This window comes from Battus philenor, unplaced genomic scaffold (assembly GCF_028537555.1).
Source record: "Battus philenor isolate CCGP_79_NKW_IND1 unplaced genomic scaffold, ilBatPhil1.0.hap1 SCAF_13, whole genome shotgun sequence".
Taxonomy (NCBI): Eukaryota; Metazoa; Arthropoda; class Insecta; order Lepidoptera; family Papilionidae; genus Battus; species Battus philenor.
The window spans coordinates 8,641,989-8,656,810 of NW_027181675.1; the positions used below are offsets into that span (position 1 = coordinate 8,641,989).

The following is a 14,822-nucleotide window of genomic DNA, read 5'->3' on the forward strand; positions in this document are numbered from 1 at the left end:
CATCGTGGGGGTCTAAGTCGATTGATGAAGTGTCTGTCTTGTAGGTCTGTTGATATTGTTATTGTTTTAATTGATTGGCATTATTTTGGGTTAGTCGGGTTGTTGTTTACTGTTATTTATTAGTTTTAATTTTGGTATCTTGTTTTATTTGAAATAATTTATCTCTTCTGACAGCCATTGAAGTAACTCTTGATTTCCTAGCTATCAACGATTATGTTATCACATCTTTATACAGTTTGGGATAGTAGATAACGTTTTTTAATATCATTGAAGAAAAGTTTAACATGCCTACAATAAATTATTTAGAACAGAGACCTTCATGTTTATTGAAAAAAAATTTGACAACGAAGAAATTCTCCTGGCAAAAAGGGTCATGGACCGTTTTTAATTAAAATAAAAAAACAATACCGATTAGGGGCTTCAAGAGTAGTTATAAAATTGCAAGATGTCAATTTTGCAACTGTAAGAAAAGACCTAGACGTGATGACATGATGATGAAGACGTGGGTGGGCCACGTGGTTGGGTAAGTGAAGGTTTTACCACACTGCCCGAAGAAGTCATTTGTGAATAAAATTTATTGAACGCAAAATCCAAATAAACGAATAATTTTTAAATGGTTAGGGAATTGAAGAGAAATAACATATCAAATGCAATTACTTTGAACTATTTAACATTTTAGAGAGAACGGAATTGTTAACAAAAAGAACAAGGTCCCACCGAGATTTGAACTCGGATCGCTGGATTCAGAGTCCAGAGTGCTAACCATTACACCATGGGACCGTTAATCGTAGGCATCAATATTTGTATTACAACCGAAATTTAAACATAGCGTGATAAATAATAAAAATTATTATATTTTTAGGCAAATTTGTTGTTTCGTTTAACTAACCAGTAAATATCGTCGCAAAGTTTTTGTAATAAAATACAATTATTTATTTTATTTTGTGAAAAATTGTAGGTAAATTGTTTAGTTTAAAAATTTTGAACTATGTACATATTTATTATATAATATATATACATATATATTATAATATATTTATATTATGTACACATTTCCATAGTTGTGTAAACATAATTAAAATTTTTAAACGCATTGAGGCAGCCTAATAGTCTTCACATATTTCAGTAGATGGCGTTAAAGCACAACTTTCAAGATTTTGTTTCAGATTTAAATACGTATAATTATATTATTTTTAATTAAATAGTAGTCACATTTAATGATAAATACCAGTTTGTTTGTTGTTAATATTCTCTTTTAATTGATTCTACGTTACTTGGTACGTCCATTCTAGATCCTAAACCATAGGTGGTAGCTAAAAAAACGTCGTTTAGTAATGTTTACGTATTACTGTATTGTTTTATGACATATGTCATTTGTGTTATAAACTGTTAAATATAAAATAATCATTTTATTATTATATTATTTTTATAAATAACTTTTACCAAAAAATAGAGCGTTAATTGAAAAGTTAAAAAAGTAAGGTATATAGGCAAGTGAGTAGGTAAAAAGATGTCTAGTATTGTAGTTCACAATTTAACTTTTTCTTTCATCTCTTAAACTGAATCGGCGTGATGGCATTACATGAAGTAGATATGGTGCCAAATAATTTATAATCCTCCAAACCGGGTCATAAAACTCGATCTATCTAATTTTGGTTAGAATCGAACGTTCCGGGCATCATCATAGCTAAAAACTGGTCGTCATCTCGTCCTGATTTTAATAACCTGAATTATGGCTTATGGCTAGTTTTAGAGACTTATGTTTGCTTTAAACTCCGTGATAATTTGGAGTCCCTAAAATAATCCCTACGGTTGTCAGAGAAAAATCTTTCCATAAATAGAGGGTGTGCTTGTATCGAGAACTGGTCCTTGGCCAACTGATCCGCCCTCTAGTTCCCCTCCGTCCCCAAGATGCCAATTGTTATAAATGACGTGCCTAAGGATGTATAGAAGGAAACGCATGACCAGCGCAAGAGCAGTAATCGTGGCGATCTTTGGGGGAGGCGTACTTGAAGTGGGCGTTTATCGGCTGTTATGATGATGATTTTTAAGTAGCCTATAATAAAGTGGGAATATGCGTTATTTTATCCAATTGAAACAAATACAACTTAAAATTGGTTATTTATGCAAATAACCCTGAAAAAGTATTTTCTTTAACCCTATAGACAAACGTTTCATAATTGTTATGTAAAATTTGTACCGTTATAAGAAGCCGCGAAATTGTTCTAAGATCATAAAAGAAATAATCATTTTTCTCCTTCGATTATGAACACTTGATTGCACAAGGCATGATAGCGTTATAATTTGATGTTGATGGATGTTTCGGTCATGATAATCGAGATGAAATTTAAACCGGCTTTTATTTAAAATAGAAGAGTTATAGTCAATTTTAAATTTGGGACATGTTAAGCATGAAATAAACTTTCATTAAGAATGTACGGTGTTGTGTAATGCATTATTTTTATGTAACTAAAAAATTGTTTACTATATTAAATTAAATGCCATTACATGCAATATTAAAACAAACTCCGCATGGGATTAATATAGTTGATTACATTTATACCTCGTGGAGACGTGCGATGTTATGTCAGGGTGACTAGCATTAATGTAATGTTGCGCAGGATTTTGCTCTTGGATTGCAATTTTGTTTATCCCCAAGTAGGAAATGTATAAACATTTCAATCTCATTGTTTTAGAACTATGTCTTACGATGTGCAGTGCTTAAACCACTACTGAATATTTTGAAACTTTCTATAAAATATCAATGAAAATAGTAATAATCGCGTAGTATAATAAACCATTTCAAATTATTACTATCATTGGCTATATCAAATAATTAAGAATAACGTTTTTTAATCAAAAAACAAATATTAATGATGGTTAAGAATTCTATAGTGCATTTTGAACGTTGAAATGAAGTAACTGCTCGGAAGAACCCCTACTTCATTATTAACGTTCCTGTTTACATTCATCATGACACACCAATAGAAGCGACTCTCTCGATATGCAATCGTGGCGGCATCTACAGAGCAGAACCGATCCTGATTGACATCGGGCGGACGGCCCCGTAGGTCGATTTTCTCCGTGCTACCATTACTCACTCTTATAATAATGCATATTGCGTATCATAAATAGAAAAAAATATATATTCACATTCAAAATATAATTTCAAATCAAAACTATTGAAATTAATACATTTAAGTCTACTAATTTGATGTCCTTTTAACTTTTGACATTGTTTTATAATAGGAACTCGATTCTACGTAGAACAAATGTCTTTGTCTTGTTTGAATATAGTAAATTAAACAATTAATGTTTTATTGTTTGGAAGGTATCTTCTAAAATTTTGAAATGCTATTTTTCGTTATCTCTATGTACTACGTAAGATTATTTCATTTTATTTAAATTGTTACAAACAGTTTATTTTCATACCCTAGAAACAATGCTTTTGCACGTTAGGTTGTTGCGAAGCCGATTATTCCCATAATTAATGTTCTGTTAAAGTTCGTGAAAACTTAGAATAAGAAAAGTACAAGCAAATCGCTAGTATTCCATATTTCAATAGATTGACTGATTTAACTGACTTATTGCAATTATAAGATTTAATACAACTTTGTTACTTTTGCTTACTAAATCGATTTAATTAATTTGCATGCCAATATGCTGCCAAGTCAAAAGGTGACAGTGCATCTTTTTGAGTTGTGTTCGACGCGATAGCAATCGTACCTTTTGCTATATTTGTTTTAACAAATCTCGGTTAGGTTCGTTTGATATTATTGTAAATCATAATTTTAAACATTATTATTTAGAATTAGTACTTTCCTTAATTAATACTTTCATTAGAACTATAACTGTGAGATCTCAATGATTCTTTTCACATTTCATGATTGAGGGATGATATATTCAAAATAAAACAAACCGTGAAACATGTACATTTTGTTACTTTTTTTTACTTTGAAAAAAATTAAAAGTATTTTTGTCCATTTATTTTTATATTTAACAATGTAGAAAATATTTACTCCGTATAAATAATACGTATAAAAGAGACTACATAAGTGTTGTGCACTCATGTTCTTTAACATGGGTTATTGTAATTATTAAACTTGAGCGTTTTTAAATTTACTTATTTAATCTTTATGTTAAGTAAATTCTTGAAATAAAATTATTCGTGGTTTATGCGCAGGAGGTACGTAATTGGACTGCCACTCAGAATAAATGTCTGACTATAATAAAAGTCGTCAGTAAATGCTAGTCTTGTCAAATTATCTTCGGTTGTGGTATTATCTGTGGCATTTCTCGCTAATTAAAGCTATGAGATTTTTATCAAAATTATTAAATATAATTGATGTATTTTTAATGTTTGAAATTTTTTTAAAATGGCATCAAATGCAATATGCATCGTTTGAATTTACAGCTTGTAACATTATATACAAATCGGGACGTCATTATATTTGGCACTTGATGTAATTAAAAAAAAAACAAAATGACGCTAACGTCCCCTCAGAAATAAAAAATATTTTTTTATGTTAGGTGAGGATCTATACATCTTTGAAAAAAAATATAATCAAAAAATTCGAATAAATAATTCAATATTTGTTCATGTTATGAGCAAAATATTGAGCTCAAATAGCGGTTTTTAGGACTTGTTTAATAGGGGAAAATAGTTAGGGCGGTAATCAAGCGAAAAATGTTTTTTGTACATACCTATTACATATTATTTACAGTTTAAAATACTTTTAATACATGTCATAAAAATAACAATCGTTACAGTTATAATACCTAACTACAATAAGCAATACATAAAAGATAGGGTAATAAAATATTTTACACAGCGAAAAATACATTTGTTTTAACTTCCGTCTTTAGATGTTTGTCTATAAGTTTAATATTTTTAACTGGTTCTTTTCTCATTAGTTGGCAGGCGACCATAATGAATGACTGGAAGATAATATCGAAGCGTCATAAAAAGTTTTAATGACAGTCTTTTACCATGGCGCCCTGCGGGTCTTAGCGGGCTATGCAATAAATGAGTTTCAAGTAGCACATGCTTGAATAATATAATACATGTTTTTTTTTTTCTTATATATGGTATTTTGTGTTATCAATTAAATATGTATAATATATAATTCCATAACGAAGTAGTATTTTTGTAATCATTATTATATATTTCAGCCGTAAGACGTCCTGTATTAGACATAGGCCTCCCATAGCCATTCCCAATCCATCTCAATCCCACACAGACACCAAACCCGGTCTGGTTATAAGCGACTTATATCCAGCGGCTTCCGATAACCATAACAAATTCGTCTTTCTACCTTGCGAGCGAATGTTCTTGCCGGTGCATGCTCTCAATTCCAGAACCTTAAGGTTCCAGCGGTTATCCCTTCTGTGCAATATGTGCTATGACCACTGTCATTTTAACTTACCAATTCACTGGGCTGTGTTGGCTACCTGCGTTCATCTACGAATGTCTTCTTTCCTGTAATAGTAGTAGTTTCATAGAAAAAAATGTACTTAGTCATAGCACTTGCTATATTTCTCTGCAAAAATATTATTCAAATGTACAAATTAAAGTTTCGTTGCTAGATTATAAACAACTCCGGGAGATACAGATATCTGGAACGGCTTAATACGCGTGGGCTGAAATACGAAGCGAGCTCGTAATTTTTGTCCCTTTACATTTTACTGTATAACTTTGTACTAAATTGACGTTGCGATATCAGTAAAAGATATCATCTTGAGCTTTTAAATAATGAATTCTGTGTATAACTACGTATTTTTATGCTAAATGTAACATATTAGTAAAATTGTCCATTTTTACTTATTTTAATTAGTTACATCATTTTTATCGTTATTATTTATATCATATAAATAATCTAACATACATTTTAATGGGACCGTCTAAACAAGACGGTCTGTCTACCGCGTGGGCGGAGGTGCGCTTGCTGGTCTGTGGCCTCCATTCCAGAATCTTGATGTCCCAAAGGTTATTTCTGCCTACTACCACTTTAACTTACGTATCCACTGGGTTATCATTCGTTTTAATTCGTTTACAGATATCTTTATTCCCGATTCGATATCTCAAAGAAATATCCCGCATAGCCCTCCTCTTTGGTTGAGCCACTGTAACCTTGCTTGTGAAGACCGTAGTTGGAGTTCGTTAGTTTATTATGAGTAATCTAATTAATATCTCGGTAAAGTGATCTATTGAATCGTATCAAATGTAAAGGCTAAATTAAAGTTAGTGCCAAGTGTTGACCTACTGGTATTTTCAATTTTACCCTGTAAGAGTTAGTCGAGCGTTTATGGCGATTGAACTGAACCTTTATTGAATAACTAAGAGAATTATTTTGAGGTTATTCGTCGTTACTATATATATTTTCCCTGATTGCCACCAGCCAAGCATTAGATGCAACAGAATACTAATGGATTTTTTGGCTTAAGTTGTTATTGGGTACGCATTTAACATTCCGATATGGTGTAATTTTTAGAGCTGCTATACTCGTAGAGCGAATGGAGCGATCGAGATTTCCTCGTCTCACTGCGCGCATACCTAAGACGCGTATGGCGTTGCACACTTCTTATAGCATTGGCGCCAGGAAAAGAAGTGGCGAAAGAAGCCCCTGTTGTGATAGACTAGAAGCCTTGATAAGGGAGACTTGCCTGGTATATGGAATCAGAAAATGACATCGCTCAGTTAACTTAATAATAGTGTAACAGTATTTTAATGATCCTAATATACAATATTTTATTACAATGTTAGCGTAATCTGCACAGTCGTTAAATCGAAATGAGTAATTAAAATGTTTTTTTTTTTTATAATTTTTTATAAAAGGAAAAGTGGAATACTTAGTTTGTGTCCGTGATTACAATGGTTTAAACTATGCTAGTATTTATCTGAAAACTTTTCCGCGCGTTCGACACAAACCCAAATCGATGAAAATAGATCGTGTTTGATTATCAGCTGTTATATAATTTTACGAAGAGGGAAAATCACGACCAGATATATAAAACAATTAACTTTTATGGATGTACAATTAACAGTTATATTGTTTGTTCAGCAAGTAAAATTGAATGCACATGTAATGATAAACAGTTTATAAAGTGCGAGCATCGCAATAAAAGCAATTTATTGGTTGTACGCACGTCAGAATTTATTTAACAATCTCTTTGCTCTGATTCATTTACGGCATCAGATAGCCGAGTTTATTCGGCATTGTATATACGCCGCGATAAGCTGTTATCCCCCATCGAAGTATCGATGTTCGCTGCGTAAATCAGTAGCCGCTGTCATTATACAAACATTGAATTTTATGGTAGATGTAAGATAACATATCTTTTAACTTCATTACATAGTATGAACAACAAAGATGATTAACGGCACAGAAATGTGGTCTCACTACGGGTTTCAATGGCAGCCTCACAGTTGCTCAACGATTCATGGATGGGCTATGCCCGGGATTGCTCTCCGACATCGAATCAGGAATAAGAGGTCGTTGACGAACGAAAGTAGCCGACTTCAAGTGGTTGAGGGCGGACTGCTTAGCCCGTAGTACAGATAGCTGCCGGGGCAAGAAGCTTCTGGATTGAAGATCATGAAGAAGGCAAGCGCAGAGTAGGACTTTCATCCAAAAGGTGGAATGACGATCGTCCCAACCAGTCTTACTGGAAATCTATGGGGAACGTTGCACATAGCGGAAAGAATAATACATATAATAAATTATTCTATCACAGATTTTTTAATGACGTAGTTTACTCAGTGTACTTTTATTTTAGATAAAATTAAACGCTCTTTTTTGTTAACGTACTTATATTTCGTCAATTTTTTATTTTTTCATGGTATTTTTAATTCTTTTCAACTGCAAAAAAGTGCAATCAGTCAAGATTCATTACAACTGAATCGTCAAGATGCTAGAGTGAATATCGCGGATCTACTAGCGCAGTGTACGAGTTAAAGCCACCGAACGATGCATTATGCAAGTATTAGAAAAAAAAAATCGTCTTTCGATCCTTTTGGAAATTCACGGAGAGGTCCCACTTCTAGCAGTGTACGTCTTGCGGCTGAGATGATGTTGATTGTTAGTCATTATTTAACTTATGATGAGTCTCATTACTAGTCATAAATTCTTGATAGAAGCGTGATCATGAGAGTATGTCCATCTTATGGTTGAACTTTTTAGGAAGCGTTTGCCGGTGTCTCTATTACAGAACAACATTAATGCCGCAGCGACCATCTGTTCTGTGCGCTACGTGGCCTGACCACTGTCGCTATAACTTGCTCATTCGCTGGGTTATATGAGTTACTTTGTTCTATCTCTGATTCAATCTCGTATGGAAGTCCCGTGCGTAGCTCTCTCTATTGCTCGTTGAGCGTGTAAGTTTGACAATGAGGTCCGAAGTCAGAAACCACATTTCACTGTTGTAAGTCGTGCGTATAAAAGTAAATAAGCAGTTTGATTTTCTATAGGTGTAAAAGCTTTAAAAGAGTTAATGTACCGTTCATTTGTTAACAAAAAGCTTTAATGCTTTCACATCTATATTCAATCATCTTGTATAAAGTAATCATTGGGAAATATCCAGATTAATTTATTTTTATTATTGGAATACAACAAGTTAATAATTTTTGGCAGTACGAAGTCAACAGAGATATCAACTAAACAACAATTTATTTTAATATGTGTATATCCGAATTTAAAAACGCTTTTTCATAATATATTATAATTACGTTACTTATTATCATTACTATTCATTTTAAATATGGCGTACTTAAAATTATTGACAGCAAATAAGATTTGCATTCACTCGTTTAAAGATTTTAGTCTCATAAAAATCATCCGGTATATTCTAGACGGTGTTCACCGAACGTGATCGCGAGTGGGTGGTGCGTGTATAAGTGAAATAGGACTTAACGCCTCCGCACGCCCGCGCGTTTTCAAATTTCTATGCTTTTATTTCTACTAAAATCCTTTTCAATAGAACGATTATGAGACTTGAATGGTAAGTTTATCATGTTTTTGACGTATGAATTATTACACTATCGATTGTATTCTCACTGCCTTTATAGGAGAATTTACAATTGTACGATTAGATATGAACATGCCCTTGTGCATATTCGCAATAAATAAGCTCAAGGTGCCGAGTTTTTAGTTATTTATGGGGAACTATTAATATATAATATTCGGATATATAATAAAATGTACCCGGAATTACATTATCTTGTGTACAGTGTTTATTATTATGAAATTATTTCTAATAATATCAAATGCCATAGTGAAGGACGCGGAAAGTCGTCGTGGCGATCTTTGAAGGAGGCCTATGCCTTACAGTGGACACCCATCAGCTAAAATAAAGGAAGAAGAATACCATAGAAAAGATAAAATTATTGTCATCAAATATATTATTGTCATCTAAAATAAAAATTATCTTTAAAGGTCTAAGTCCGATTTAAAAGTGTTGATTTTTAAAATTAGAATACATTGCAAAAGTTAGCGTTTATTAATTACATAGTTATTTCCATTTAGATCGAGTTTGAGTATATATTTTGTATAACCCTAATTCATTCAGGGTTATACTAGATTAGTCAATGAACGAATCATTTCCATCGTCGAAGTGGTTGAGAGAGTCAAGCCATGCGGAGTTGGTCATGTAAGGTCCAAGGCTGTGTTCTTACTATGTCAAATAACTTATGTGTATTTATGCCTTAAGTAACAAAAAAAATAACATAGTGTAAGTGCTTTATATTAATAGGTGTGAAATAATTTTGTAGGACCCTTATTACTTGTATAAATACGGAATGCGATTTCATCCCATTAACTGATCGATCTAAAATTTTCGCCAAATATACCCATGCGCGTAGTATCTCCAGCGGGAATGGTAGCAGCTTGGATTGTATGTAGCCTGTTGATACATTGGCTTCTTGTTTCAGCGTTGCCTCATTTTGGTATTCTTTTACAACATTTTCTTGTTTTTTTTTAGTCATTAGGCGTGGAGGAATCTTAATCATTTAAATCTACTTAGGTGTACGTAGATGCCTCTCCGAGATCGCCGGCGATATCAAGGGTCTGGGGTTTCTAGAGTAGTTGGGTTCGCTTGAGTAAGGCTAACCCCGACGCGAAATGAGCGCAGTATCGCTTACTTGCCGAAAACAGCTAGCAGAGGCCGCAGTATTTCGCCCAGTCTCTATAGCTTTCTTTTAATTTTTGATGAAAGTCTATAGTGCCAAGTCCCACGAATGTTAAAGTAGGAATGATCAACCGTCTTATTCGTCCGCTACTTTGTTACTTGCGGGATGTATGCTAAAAATAATTAAAGTGGCCTGTACTTTTATAAAGCCATAACAGGCTCTTCGTTTTTTGTTTGAGGGTATCTTGTTTTATTTTTATATATCATAAAAGTTAATGTAACATCGGATATACATTGCAGTCTTTTTTTTTTTGCAAGTTCGGCTACTTTATACACGTATTTTATTATGGCAATGTTTTAATGATTTTATACTAGCGTTTTGATTCAAAGTATAATAAATTTCAAACGATGTAAAAATGATGTTTATAAAAAAAGCAATTAGAAAATTCTTATTACCTGTTAAAATGCTTGTAATTTTTTGGTTAAATAAAATGTTAAATATACCGTTTATGCTCAACGTGCCTATATTTTTTTACTCCCATCAAAGGTGTGACAAGAACGTTAAAATGTTAGGAACAGACATAAAACTAAGATAGCTTTTGATAAATTATCATACCAATTTGAACTGTAGGTAAACAACAAAGAGATTATTTTTGATTGTATATTAATTAATTGCGAAAAAGCTAAGGATATTGAAGTCTAGTCCGTGAGGTTGTAAAAATAAAAAAAGGTAATTGACCGGTTGGCCAGTTACGCAAGGGATATTAAAAAAGTAGTTTCCTTTTGCAGTAAACAGGAAGTTTAACAACCGTGTGCTTGCAAGAGGAGGAGATGAAGGTCATGGATCAAATAAAAAATAAGTGACTTTTTAACGGTTCTCATTTATTACACTTTTGCAAAATGTTTATAATGTTTTACGGTTCCTTAGACGGGCAGTACGATTTTGTTTTATTCTTGTTATTTACTATTGTTTTATCAAAATTTATGAAGAATGATAACCATAAGAAAGATAACCTTCTTCTTACTATGCAAATATTTGATAAATTAAAATAAGAAACTCTTACTTGTGTTAACATGATATGAGCATTATATTCTTTTCATTAAATACAAAACTGTTATTTTAAACAAAACCACAAAAAGAAGATGCTATGTTAATCCATTGATAATAATTTTGCTACTTCAAGTAAGCTTTTAAATAATAATTTGATGCCAAATAAAATTAAATATAAATAAAAAAGTAAAAACATTTCATAATTTAATTTTGTAAATTTCCAATTTTCTGCCTTTCATATTATGAAATATGAATATATGCATTTAAAATACTTACTGTTATTTATTATTCGTTTTACTTTTATCTAACAATTTCTTATTAGCAAAGATTCGCTAAATCCCTTAACAATCCAATTCGCAAGACGTTAATAATCGCGCCTTACTGAGGTTGTGTGAAAAAGTTTTATTGAGGAAGGTTTTACTTGAGATCAGACTGAAGCAGTCCCATGTTTTTTTTTTAATTTTATTTGGTTCTTAACTTGGAACATACACCAATCTTACTTAATGCCTAAAATACATAAGAAAATAAAAACTTGTTTAATTCCTATTATATTGCTAAAGTATAGTGAATATAACGCGTATTACTAACTATGAGTACTTGACATTTTAAAACTTTGGTTCATTTGAAATTTAACTAACATTAAGTTTAGCAGACACCATTGAACCACAGAATAAATAAAATTTTAATCTTGTCTCGTTAGGATTTACTATTGCTATTAAACCTATTAAATTATCACAAATTTGTTGTATCTAAAAAAAATGTTGATACGAATATTCGTAATCATGTCGGAGATATGCAATTTCGTGCAAAATTTTTTTTACGATTTACTCGTACATACTTAAGTAAGAGTATATATTAATATATAAAATAATAATACTCAAAGTCATTCAGTCTCGAAGAAAAACAGTGTTTGTTATTATTGTATGTTTATATTAAAAATGATAAGAATTGCGTTTGTTAATATTAAAAAAGTTTATAAAATTACATAGTTTTTTACAGCGACGAAATTAAAAATTATGTGAACAAAAAAATAAACTTTGATAAAATAATTGAACATGAAATTAATATATACATACTAATTCATTATCATTAAGTGTCTCTAATGCTTTAATATCTTTAAAGACAGTTTTCATTGCGACGTTTATTACTCGGTTTTATTTATTGCCTATAAAGTACCAGGTTTGACGAATATTTTTCTTAATACGTGCCAAATATTTAACTAGTAGAAGAGATAGAAGAAAACTGGAAGTAAACATGAGCTTTAGTTTAACTTGGTTTTATGTCACTATAACTTTTTATGATAGGCCTTTATTAGAATATCCCGCTGCGATGTAAAAATGAATCTCAAATAATCAAAGCTTCGTCATAATGTTCTTCTTTACCGACGTAAATGTTATAAAGTTAAATTCCATAAATTTAATGTATATGTACAGGTTGATTGGTTACAGATGTAAAAACTTTAAAGGTCTTTATAGCTCATTAGTGTGCTGCACTTTCCCAATCACTCTATGTAAAGTGATCACTTAGAAATATGTTACATTAATTATTTTTTTAATTGGAATACAATGGGCCGAAAATTTTTGGTAGATTACAAAGTCTGCAGGGACAGATAATAAGCAATAATGAATTTTAATATTTATTAATTTATAAAAACTTTCATTTTTGTATAGATTGTACTAGATATCAATAGACAGCAAATGGCTAAACATTCACCCCTGCAAAGCTTTTACATCTATAACTAATCACTCTGTATACATCGTTACTTTCTATTATGTTAATATTTATTTGTATATTATTCTTATATTTATTTTCTATGGTGTGTAAAAAAGTGTTAATAATAATAAATTTTCTAACCGGTGTTTAATATGAATGTATGAATCAGTAATAAACGATAAATTTGTATATCCTAATGTTATGACGTACTTGATGACCTTTTCACTACAATATCGATTGAGGTCATCGAATTCGCAGCGGTTTAACAAAGTTGGGCTCGAGAAAGGTTTGGTAACAATGGGCCACTCCGACCAGGACTCGAGTCACGATTTTGCGTTTACGATATAAATATTAATCCTGAGGAGAAAGGTGGCTTTTTTTTTAATACAACGTGAATATTATGTAAATTTTAACTACACATGCTATTTCATTCAAGTTATTAGTTCTTAGAATTAACGCCTATTTAATGTTTAAAACTGGTCAAGTCAAAATTGTATAATATGAAATAATATAAAATTGTAATTATAAAAAAGCTGCTTTAAGTCATATAAATGTAATGTATATTGCCATGTTAAATTTTAGACAAATAGGATTACTACTCGTAACACATAATAGATTATACATACACTACACTCTTATTAAGGTTCGGTATAATGGTTCATCTAATGTTAAAATTTCTCCTAATTTAAGTTTTACCTTAACATATACTTATTTAAATATGTTCCTAGCTGACCTGGAGAACTTCGTTCTACCTAAGCAGTCAATAAATGAGATGATTTCGAATTTTCTAATTTACTCAAAATTATTTATTGTATTTTTTTAATACGGTTTGACTGATGTTTTTTAAATTTTTTTATTGATAATTGATGAATATCATATTGCCTTATTACCCTATTCAGAACGATGACAAACATACTGACATAAAATTCATGTAAACTATTTTAGGATTATAAATGGTATAACTAACAAGAATTGGTTCTTCATGTATTGATATAAAAATTATTTTTAAACATGTAGGTTAAGGTAAACGGAAAAGGTAATATTGGATATCGAGTAATTTCGTGTACCAATACTTCTTTTAAAAAGAAAACATGCTTTTATCAGACGTATTAAAACTAAACATAGGAATATAAACGTAATAACATGACAGCTAATTAACAGGACTGTCGTTCAATACTCACGTTATAAACAAGCCGTGGTACGTTTAATAAGCATATCAGTTCACAACAGACATGTCATCAAATTATTTCCGAGTATTGAATATTCCTTTACTATAATAGACTGGCCATAAATATCGTTATAATTAAAAATAAACAAAATATTGCTTTTGAATTTGGAATCTGCCCATTTATATGAGTTCATTGTGTTTTTTTTTATTTTCATGCTAGTTTACAGTAAAATATTTAAGTTTTTATAATTTGGAGATTAAAATGGAGTGGGGTGATAAATATAACCGAATCGCTGTGATAGCTGACTGGTTACTTTATAACTGATAGTTTAAAAAAAAAGGGTGGTAAAATCTTAACAAGTATTTTAGCGATACGCAAAGGGAGGTAAAAAAATTGTTCAATGTTGACAAAATTTTGTATCATTTACGAGTTGTTTGGCGTAAATAAACTGTTCTGTCTTTCCAGTGCATCAAAAGGACTGTACCTTCATGTTTCTTAATCCATCAGTCAATATTCTAGTCTTCATCTCTGAATGCAGTTACAGAATTCACCAAGACATTGAATAGAGAAATTATACAGTCGAGAAATTTAGTTTGCAAATATTCGTTATTTCGGTGGTATGCTATCCATTTCTGTTCGAAAGAAAATTTATACAAATTATTATCTTTCAAAAAAGAAATCTTAGGTAATGTAAACAAAACAAAAAAATAATCACCGGGTATTTAGTACTGCGTAACAGGTGTAAGTATCATAATTTATTCTTATTT

The 14,822-nt window shown here is 31.2% G+C and overlaps 1 non-coding gene across 1 annotated transcript; it reads right to left on the bottom strand.

The window, feature by feature from the left end:
• Positions 1-708: 708 nt before the first annotated feature.
• Positions 709-780, bottom strand: TRNAQ-CUG (transfer RNA glutamine (anticodon CUG)). The gene has a single exon. It is a non-coding gene; the product is annotated as a tRNA-Gln (tRNA).
• Between the last annotated feature and the right edge of the window lie 14,042 nt (positions 781-14,822).